The 11,311-nt window shown below is 46.7% G+C and overlaps 1 long non-coding RNA gene across 1 annotated transcript; it reads left to right on the forward strand.

Annotated features, from left to right (window-relative positions):
• Positions 1–3,245: 3,245 nt before the first annotated feature.
• On the forward strand, positions 3,246–9,434 carry LOC140418798 (uncharacterized). The gene is made up of 2 exons (XR_011945343.1): positions 3,246–3,279; positions 8,906–9,434. It is a non-coding gene; the product is annotated as an uncharacterized lncRNA (long non-coding RNA).
• Positions 9,435–11,311: the final 1,877 nt, after the last annotated feature.

Below are 11,311 nucleotides of genomic sequence, written 5' to 3' on the forward strand. Positions count from 1 at the left end.
TAGGGTGCTCTTTCCAAGGGCCGGTGCAGACTCGATGGGCTGAATGGCCTCCTTCTGCACTGTAAATTCTATGATTCTGTGACAAGCCTCTGGGCAGTGCGAGCAGGGATGTGAGCAGCCTGTCTCTACCTCTGCTGAAACCACACAGGGCAGCACGGTAGCATGGTGGTTAGCACAATTGCTTCACAGCTCCAGTGTCCTAGGTTCAATTCCTGGCTTGGATCACTGTCTGTGCAGAGTCTGCACGTTCTCCCCGTGAGTGCGTGGGTTTCCTCCGAGTACTCCGGTTTCCTCCCACAGTCCAAAGATGTACAGGTTAGGCAGTTCAGAAGACAAATGCAATGTTAGCATTCCTATCAAGAAGGGTTAGAATACAAGACCAGGGATGTACTTCTGAAGCTGTAGAAGGCTCTGGTCAGACCCCGTTTGGAGTATTGTGAGCAGTTTTGGGCCCCATATCTAAGGAAGGGTTTGCTGGCCCTGGAAAGCGTCCAGAGGACAATCACAAGAAAGATCCCAAGTGGCCTAATTCTGCTCCTATGTCTTATGCTCTAATCCCCTGTGAAAGGAGTTTCCAAAATCCATCGCAGTCAGTCCTGCTGCTCCCTGGTCCAGGATGACCGCTCATGCTCCCTGCTGCACACTGACCCTCGTTGTCATCAGTTTCTGCCCTGGGTCTTCATGTGACTGAACCGAGCCGCAGAGCTTTGGACACGTGGGGCAGGATGTCCAATAAGACAGTTAAATCTGGAGACCAGCATTGGCTTCCTTTTCTTTCCATCTCTGCATCATCAATAACACATTGGGACTGAAAGACTAATGCAGTTTGATGGACAAGTTGTCTCCATTCTAAACAATGGGGAACAAGCTCCTCCCACTCATTGAACATCGCTGGACAAAGGAGATGCACATCCAATAAAGATGGCGGCCGTTAACCCGAGCTGAACAGGAGGAGCTGCAGTCCCGCTCGGTACAAACTATGACCCAGAAACTCATTTCCGAGGTTTACTACTTACAACAACTTCACACAATGTTTCCGCCCACCCGCGCGATCTGCCGCTTCCTTCATATTGTTAAACGCCTCTTACCGATTTCGCATCTGAAGACATAGCCCTTCCCCTTCGCCATTACCCACAGTGCGCATGCTTGAATCAGAGCGGGTCCCGCCTTTTATTCACTCCGATTGGTTGGAGGACCAGCCGTTATCTGTCGGTCCTCCAGCCCCATCCCTCTCATTCTATTGGTCAGGACTGCCGTCAATCACATGCCATTGTGACGGTTACAGATGGTGAGTGGCCATAGGCTCAGGCTGACTCGCGATTGTCCAATAATCATTGAATCATGGAATTCGCAGTGCAAAAGGAGGCCATACGGCCCATCAAGTCTGCACCAGCCCTTGGAAAGAGCACCCTACCTGAGGCTATGCCCCCATCCCATCCCTAGACCTCCACCCTATCCTCGTAACCCCACCTAACCTTTTTTTGGACACTTGAGGGCAATTTGTCATGGCCAATCCACCTAACCTGCACATCTTTGGACTGTGGGAGGAAACCGGAGCATCCGGATCAAACCCACGCAGACACGGATAGAACGTGCAGACTCCGTACAGCCAGTGACCCAAGCCGGGAATCAAATCTGGGACAATGGCGCTGTGAAGGAATAGTGCTAACCACTGTGCTACCGTGCCACCCAAAGTGAACAATTGCTATTTAATCTAAAGAGTCTGTGCTGAGAAAAGTGACATCATAATTACTGAGTGAAGCTAAATCTTTAAGTATGAATTGCAATTTATTTGTACAATTGTAACAGGCAGTGAAAAGTCAGATTCTCTGAAGTTAAACTTGAGCCTTAACGTTCTGCATTGGATTTCACAAGCTTTTGGAAGTCCATCCTCTTTAACCCTTTTTGGTCTAGGAAGGTTGAAGCTTTGGGTTACTTGTGAAAGCTCATCGTTTTACTTTTATTTTTCTTTTGTTTTATTTGAGTCAGTTAGAAATGGGCCTGAAGAAAGAGGGGGGCAAAACAAATTTGGGCAAAGCTGAAAAAGTTGCCAAAAGAATTGAGAATACAAAGTTTAAAATGGTGTTTCATAGAATTTATAGAATTTACAGTGCAGAAGGAGTACACCTGGCCCATCGAGTCCACACTGGCCCCTGGAAAGATCACCGCACCCAAACCCACACCTCCGCCCCATCCCCACACTTCCGCCCTATCCCCACACCTCCATCCTCACTTAATCTTTTTTGTACTCCAAGGGCAATTTAGCATAGCCAATCTACCTAACCATGCAGATCTTTGGACTGTGGGAGGAAACTGGAGCACCCGGAGAAAAACCACGCAGACACAGGGAAAACATGCAAACTCCGCACAGCCAGTGACCCAAGCCGGGAATCGAACCTGGGACCCTGGCGCTGTGAAGCCGTTGTGCTAACTCATTTCATATCTGAAAATAAAGTTACGTAAAGTCAACACAGTTGTGAACATTTGACAATGTTTGTTCCAACACCCTTGAGAGCAGAGAGGTTAATCATTTCCACTGAACAGCACAGTGATGATTTAAACAAAAGACATTGCCTTTTCAAGATTTGGCTTCTTTTAAGGCAAAGTGTTTTGGAATGAAAAATATCAGCATTATCTCCAAACTGATTGCAAATTGAATGACGTGCTGTTAGGTGGTTTGGACATTCTGAATTCTCTCTGTGTACCCGAACAGGCGCCGGAATGTGGTGACTAGGGGCTTTTCATAGTAACATCACTGAAGTGTTAATGTAAGCCTGCTTGTAACAATAAAGATTATTAATATTAAATTGGTCAGAAAGATTCCTCAGTTGTTCCTTCATAGTATCTGTTGTTCTAACCCTTCTGCCTGTCCACCAACTGAATCCAGATACTCCTTATTCTCATGGTGACATTCCCTGTCTGCCTAGTAAATCAGCCCTTCAATTTTTTGCGGATTATTTCAACTTGTTGCCACATTACAGTAACAAATGTTGAAATGTTTGCTCCACACCCACAGGGTTTCGGCTGCTTAAAGCCACAAACAGAAAGGTCCAGTTTTCTCCTGGGGTTTGAGACAAACCAGCTTTCAAAATGATGCAGAGTTTCAGCCAATGAGGGAGATCCGGGCTCAGCCCCGCCCCTCATTCACTCCGATTGGTTGGAGGACCAGCCGCTCCCGCTCGGTTATCCAGTCCCGTCCCCTCTTACCATAGCAGCTGTCAATCACTCCCTGGTATGGTGATCGAGAGCATGCGCAGTGCCGATACTGGAGTGATGTTGGTGAGAAATTCTTCGCCGTTCAGAATTAGAATCTGCAGGCGAGCGGGGAGCAATAGTACTGGCGGCTGGTTGAGAGGCTTCATAAACACCCGGTGTAGGCCCAGAACCCCGAAAGCTCATGATCCGCGCTTGCAAACAACGGGCTGCAGTTGCGGTTCTCTGACAACAGGCCCAAGTTAGCGGCCGCCGTCTTGCTGAGGGCGATATGCTGCAGTGCGCGTGCGCGATCATTGGGTCAGGAAGTCCGAGGGCGCTCCAAGCCCCGCCCAGTGACAGAAACATAGATTCATTTTAGAATTTATAATCATAGAATTTACAGTGCAGAAGGAGGCCATTCGGCCCATCGAGTCTGCACCGGCTCTTCGAAAGAGCACCCTACCCAAGTCCACACCTCCACCCTATCCCCATAACCCAGTAACCCCACCCAGCACTAAGGGCAATTTTGGACACTAAGGGCAATTTATCATGGCCAATCCACCTAACCTGCACATCTTTGGACTGTGGGAGGAAACTGGAGCACCCGGAGGAAACCCACGCAGACACGGGGAGAACGTGCAGACTCCGCACAGACAGTGACCCAGCGGGGAATCAAACTTGGGACCCTGGAGCTGTGAAGCAATTGTACTAACCACCATGCTACCGTGCTGCCCATCTTCAAGCTGAAATTTTCTTATTTATTTATCATTTCATGGGATGTGGCGAAGCCAACACTAATTGCCCATCCCAAATTGTCCCTGAGAAGGTGGTGAGCTGCCTTCTTGAACCGCGGTTCGTGAGGGAATTCCAGGAGTTTGACCCAGCAACAGTAAAGGGACAGTCAAAAGAGTGACATGGTTGCACAGCAGTTAGCACTGCTGCATCATAGCACCAGGGACCCGTGTGCGATTCTGGCCTTGTGCGACTGTGCAGTGAGCACCTTTGCTTTTTAAAAATATATAAATTTAGAGTATCCAATTTTTTTTCCAATTAAGAGGCAATTTAGCATGGCCAATCTCCCAAGCCTGCACATCTTTGGGTGGTGGGGCTGAAACCCACGCAGACATGGGAAGATTGTGCAAACTTCACATGGACAGTGACCAGGGCCGGGATTCAAACCCAGGTCGTCAGAGCCGCAGTCCTAGAGCTAACCACTGTGCCACATGCCACCCTACACCTCTATTTGTAGTCCTTTGCAGATTCCTTAAATCCACTTCACAAATTACTTCTCTACCTGAATGAGTCATACATTCAATCCCGTCAGGTGACATTCCGCTTGTCACATTTTACCAACCCAGAAATGACCCATTTATTCCTACTGGCTGCTTCCTGTTAGCTAACCAATTCTCTATCCATGCTGATATTTTGCCCCCACACCATGAGCTCTTATTTTGTGTAATAACCATGGCAAATATCTTCAGGAAATCCAGATAAAGCACATCTACAGGTTTTCCTTTATTGACATCCCTTGTTACTTCCTAAAGATCCTTGAAAAATAGTTCATCATGTTTGATTCCCTGAGCCTCATTTTCATTTTCAAACACTGTCAAAAGAAAAATCAAATCTCTTCTACCCCTCTGGCTCCTTTGCCATTTACCTTAGATGGACTCACTTTCTGTTAAAGAGCTTGTCAACCCGTCTCACACACTTTCCCGAAAGTGAACATATTTAATCAGGAAAAGTCCTGCAAATTAAAATACTTTCTGGTTAAACATTTATTGACGAAACAGAACATGGTTAAAAAACTAACAGAAAATGACTTGAGGATCACAGACAACCAGAGTAACAGGATGTTCACAATGTTCTGGTCCCAAATGTTTTCCCTGCGGCTCCTCTGTACCCTGTTCCTGTGACTCCCCGCTTTGGACCCAGGGGCACTGAACCCTGGGGGTCGCAGCAACATCATCCCCCGGTAACCCTCCACCCCTGCTTAGTTGGAGATCCATTTCCCAGTCAGGTCTCCAGCACCTTCCTGTCTCTATTAGTGAACAGGCCCCTTTATTCTCAGCTAAATTCAGCCCCCAGCTCCATCACCGGGCTGTCATTGACAGAAGCAATAGAAACAGAAAGGTGCCCGAGGCTCAAATGGGAAGTCAGAATTTGTGGATTGGAACCTCCATAAAGGCCAGAAACTTCTTGAGAAAAAAAAAATTGAGTTCCCAGTCAACAAATTAAAGAATAACACAACGGGACTTCAAGTTTTATGACTTTTAATGCAACAAGCAAATAGAAGCTACTTTAACCTACACATAAAACTTTTCCCATTTATAATACTAATGATAATCTTTATTGTCACAAGTCGGCTGACATTAACACTGCAATGAAGTTACTGTGAAAATCTCCTAGTCGCCATACTGTTTGGGTACCCAGAGGGTCAATTCAGTATGTCCAATTCACCTAACAAGCACATTGTGGGCAGCACGGTAGCACAGTGGTTAGCACTGTTGCTTCACTGCTCCAGGGTCACGGGTTCGATTTCCAGTTTGGGTCAGTGTGTGGAGTCTGCACGTTCTCTCCGTGTCTGCATGAGTTTCCTCCCACAAGTTATGCTGTTAGGTGATTTGGACATTCTGAATTCTCCGTCTGTGTACCGGAACAGGCGCTGGAATGTGGTGACTAGGGGCCTTTCACAGTATCTTAATTGCAATGTTAATGAAAGCCTACTTGTGACAATAAAGATTATTATTATTATTACAAAGGAGACAGAACATAGGGTGGGAGAAATCGAGGGAGAATAGAATACGAATGTGAAGGAGCAAAATACACACAAATGGACTGCAGAAGTGTCTATAGGTACGTAAAAAGGAAACGTTTGTCATTCCAGATAGTCAGGAGAGTTTAGAATGAGGAATAGAGATCTCTACAGCCACCTCGTTCAACACTCTGGGATGTAGATCATCAGCTTTTGGGGATTTATTCACTTTCAACCCCATTAATTTCTCCAGTACCACTTTTCACGAATTCTCATCTCTCACTGTTCCTCGTGCTCACGAATCCCTTGGTTCGCTTGTGTTTTGGGGAAATTTTTGCTTCTTCTCCGTGAAGACACGCATTGCTTAGTTTCTCTACCATTTCCTTCCTCCCTATTATGAACTCTCCTGTCTCTTCCTGGAATGGACACATATTTGTCTTTGACAATCTTTTCCTTTCCATATACCTAGAGAAGCTTTTCCAGTCGCTTTTCTCCCCAGTTTGCTCTCATATTCGATTTCTCTTTATCTGTTTCTTGGTCCCCCTTTGCTGAATTCTAAAACAAGTTCCCAATCCTCAGGTTTACTACTATTTTGACCATGGTTTTGAGCCTCTTCCATTGATCGAATGGGATCTTTAACTTTTCTTGTCAGCCAAGGTTGCATCACTTTTCCTGTTGGATTTTTATTCCTTAAAGGAATCTATATTTGTTGTATATATGTGAAATAAAGTTGCAAAAATCCCAGAGGACCATAGGCTGCTCTCACCTTTGACAGAGAGAGAGCTGACTGGAGGTGATTTAACCTGAGGGTCAGCACACCTCAGGCGAGGGGCCTGGTTGAGAAAGCGGCGCCTTCATAAATAAACTCAGCCTATACGGGAGTTGAATCCTCACTGTTGGTTTTGCTCTGCACCACAAACCAGTCGTCCTGCCAACTGAGCTAACCGACCCCCTGATAAATATGTAATAATTGCCATGCTTTTGGGGGGGGGGGTCCAAATGGAAACTAAATATCTTCACACTTCCAAACACCCTTTCACTCTGTGATCACCGCGCAATTTGAAGCCAGGTATTAGAAACAAGGCTCAAAGAGCATCAGCCCACTGGAGGCAAAATGATGAGACCGGTCAGTCCAGCAGAAAGAAACCCTCCGACCATCCCCACTGACCACCTGTCAGAATGAACAAAATGCAGTCCTGGATGTAGAGCAGAAACAATAACAGCAAAATCCAACTCCTGTAATCGACTGTGAAATTGTTGGTGTCACTGCAAGTCCGATGAAACATGCAATCCCGTCTCACATTGAGAGGTGGACGGCCTCTCCCCAGTGTGAACTCGCTGGTGTGTCCGCAGGATGGATAACCGAGTGAATCCCTTCCCACATTGAGAGCAGGTGAATGGCCTCTCCCCAGTGTGAACTCGCTGGTGTCGCTGTAGGGTGGACAATTGAATAAATCCCTTCCCACACTGAGAGCAGGTGAATGGTCTCTCCCCAGTGTGAACTCGCTGGTGTGTCTGCAGGATGGACAACCGAGTGAAGCCCTTCCCACACTGAGAGCAGGTGAATGGCCTCTCCCCACTGTGAACTCGCTGGTGTGTCCGCAGGATGGATAACCGAGTGAAGCCCTTCCCACAGTGAGAGCAGGTAAATGGCCTCTCCCCACTGTGAACTCGCTGGTGTGTCCGCAGGGTGGAGGTGAATGGCCTCTCCCCAATGTGAACTTGCTGGTGCGTCTGCAGGGTGGATGAATCACTGAATGCCTTCCCACACTGAGAGCAGGTGAATGGCCTCTCCCCAGTGTGAACTCGCTGATGTCTCCGCAGGGTGGATGAATCACTGAATCCCTTCCGACACTGAGAGCAGGTGAACGGCCTCTCCCCAGTGTGAACTCGCTGATGTGTCCACAGGGTGTATGAATGACTGAATCCCTTCCCACACTGAGAGCAGGTGAACGGCCTCTCCCCAGTGTGAACTCGCTGATGTCTCCGCAGGGTGGATAACTGTGTGAATCCTTTCCCACACAGAAAGCAGGTGAACGGCTTCTCCCCAGTGTGACTGCGTCGATGAATCTCCAGGTGCGATGGGGCTCCGAATCCCTTCCCACAGTCCCCACATTTCCACGGTTTTTCCATGTTTTGGGTCCCCTCCTGCCTGTCCAGGTTCCACAATCAGTTCAGAATAATAGCGTCTCTTCCACTGTGAATGGTGTGATGTTTTTTCAGGCTGTGTAACTGGTTAAAGCTCTTTCCACAGTCAGTTCACTGGAACTCTCACACTCGGGTGTGTGTTGTGTGGGTCTCGGTGCTTTTCCAGTCACACTGATGGTTGAAATCTTTAGCTGACAGTTCAGGCAAGCATTTCTCCTAGTTTCAAAGGCCGATGATATTCAGGTTCCAAGGAATCGCGTGACTCTGTCAGATCGAGACGTAACTTTTGAGATTTCATCTGAAATTCTTCCTCATCTGTAAAAACAATTTACAAAATTCATCACTGTCAGTACAGGATAGAAACTCAGAACAGACAATTCCCAGGTGGACGGGTAGGGATGGGGTGGAGGTATGGGCTTAGGTAGGGTGCTATTTCCAAGAGCCGGTGCAGACTTGATGGGCCGAATGGCCTCCTTCTGCACTGTAACTTCTATGATTCTATGATCTACAGGAGGGACATAGAGAACCTAGTGGAGTGATGGTACAACAGCAATCTCTCCCTCAATGTCAGCAAAACTAAAGAGCTGGTCATTGACCTCAGGAAGTAAAGTATCGTACACACCCCTGTCAGCATCAATGCTGCTGAGGTGGAGATGGTTAGAGCTTCAAATTCCTCGAGGTACACATCACCAAAAATCTGTCCTGGTCCACCCACGTCGGCCCTACCACCAGGAAAGCACAACACCTATACTTCCTCAGGAATCGAAGGAAATTCAGCATGTCCACATTAACTCTCACCAACTTTTACAGATGTACCATAGAAAGCATCCTATCTGGCTGCATCACAGCCTGGTATGGCAACTGCTCGGCCCAAGACCACAAGAAACATCAGAGTTGTGAACACAGCTCAGTCCATCACACAAACCTGCCTCCCATCCATCAACTCCATCTGCACCTCCCGCTGCCTGGGGAAAGCGGGCAGCATAATCAAAGATCCCGCCCACCTGGCTTACTCACTCTTCCAACTTCTTCCATCGGGCAGAAGATACAAAAGTCAGAGAACATGCACGAACAGACTCAAAAACAGCTTCTTCCCCGTTGTTTCTAGACTCCTAAACAAGCTTCTTATGGACTGACCTGATTAACACCATACCCCTGTAAGCTTCACCCGATGCCGGTGTCCATGTAGTTACATTGTGTACCCTGTGTTGCCCTATTATATATTTTCTTTTAGTTTAGTTTATTTTCATGTACTTAATGATCTGTTGAGCTGCTCTCAAAAAAATACTTTTAACTGTACCTCGGTACACGTGACAATAAACAAACCCAATCCAATGTATGGAACTGTACGCCAAACAATTCTTTTCATTGTACCTCAGTACATGTGTCAATAAATTTAATATAATATAATCCCCACTCTCTGCTGTCTGTTGGTTAGCCAATCCTCTATCCAAGCTAATATATTACCTCTCAACCCACTGGGATCTTACCTTCATCAAATGTATTCTGGAAATCCAAATATACCTACAGGACCCCCATTATCCATTTGGCTTGTTACATCTTCCAAGAACTTCAACAATTGAGTCAAACACGATTTACCCATCGCAAAACCACACCGACTCTGATGGATTGCGGTTTGACTTTCCACAATGTCCAGTTACTACTTCCTCAATAATGGATTCCAACAGTTTCCCAACAACAGGCTTTAAACTAACTAGTTTCCTACTTTCTTCCTTTTTGACCTAATCCAGTGACATTGGAGATTTTCTCAGTGGAGCCTCAGTCACCATCACTGACACTAACTTTAAATTCCAGATTTTATTAATTTAATGGATTGGAGTCCATGTCCCCAGAACATTTTCCTGTCTCTCCGGATGATTGATGCAGTGACATTGTCACTGGGTCAGTGTCTCCCCCCCCCCCCTTGGTCTCTGTGAGGTTGTTTGTGGAGAGAAGCCGGAAGCGGCGGATAGTGAGAGTGGAGAATGGTAATTGTTTCAAATTCGGCTCTGGAGAATTTGTCAACCCCGCCCCCCGATACTGACCTCTCGCCTGACACCTCACAATGCCCGAGCAATGATTGACGGCAGCACCTGACCAATAGGAGAACAGCGGGCGGGTCCGGAGGACTGGTCCTGAGTGACTGGTCCTCCAAGCAACCAGCAATAACGATGAGGCGGGGCTCAGCTGTGAAGCATGCGCAGTGTGATTAATTGTGAAGCAGAGAAGGTTCTTTAGCTGATGCAAAATCCGTATAGGTGGAAATTCAACCGTAAAGGTGGGAATAGCGGGACGGAGGGAGAGATGGATCAGGCGGGTCCTTAGACATGCTTCGTGACCATGTTATATAAACCGAAAATCCGGAAAAACTAACCTACCGGTAGCCGAGGACCTGAGCTGGGACTGCAGCTTTCTCCCACACAGGACCATGCGGCCGCCATCTTTATTTGGCACTGGCAGTGGTGCGTCTGCGCACCCACCATCTTTATTGGGTGACTCGCAGAAGTGCGCATGCGAAATCGTCATCCCTTTTGGATCACTAGCGGCAGTGCGCATTGCCACGTGCCATCTTTATTGGGGCAGGAGCAGCAGAGGGCAGGCTCCGTCGCCATCATTGTTGGGGGCAATTTATTTGAAGTGTTTCTTCATGATGTAATGTCCATCAAACTGTTTCACTCTGAGTTATTAATTCTTATTTATGAGCCAGAGCGATGATATATGTCTCGGGCAGTGACAATAATTGGTACAAATATTGTGCTTTGAACAGAATAACACTTTTAAAACTTTCAGACAAACGTTACAAAGTAACAATTGACACTGAGCCACATGAGGATATATGAGATTATAAGGAGAATCTTAACAGAGGAAAGTGAGTTAGAGAGTCAGAGTTTTAAGGAGTAGATAGCAAAGATTAAGGCCTTGGCAACTCAGATGGAGAGATTAAAATCAGGAATGTTGAAGAGGCTGGAATTAAATGAATGCAGAGATCTCAAAGGGGTGTGTGGAGGAGATTACAGAGATCAGGATGATCATTACCATGGAGGAAAAGAATGAGAAATTTTTACTTTTTGTGCCTTTTAATAGGAAACATTTGTAGATCAGGGGATGGGTAAAGAAGACTTGGTGTGAGTAAGCAGATGGGTAGTAGAGTTTTGGATGGGATGGAGGGGATTGTTTAATGTTGGAGTCTGGCTGGGAGTGTATTGTAATAATTTG

This window comes from Scyliorhinus torazame, chromosome 5 (genome assembly GCF_047496885.1).
Source record: "Scyliorhinus torazame isolate Kashiwa2021f chromosome 5, sScyTor2.1, whole genome shotgun sequence".
Lineage (NCBI taxonomy): Eukaryota > Metazoa > Chordata > Chondrichthyes > Carcharhiniformes > Scyliorhinidae > Scyliorhinus > Scyliorhinus torazame.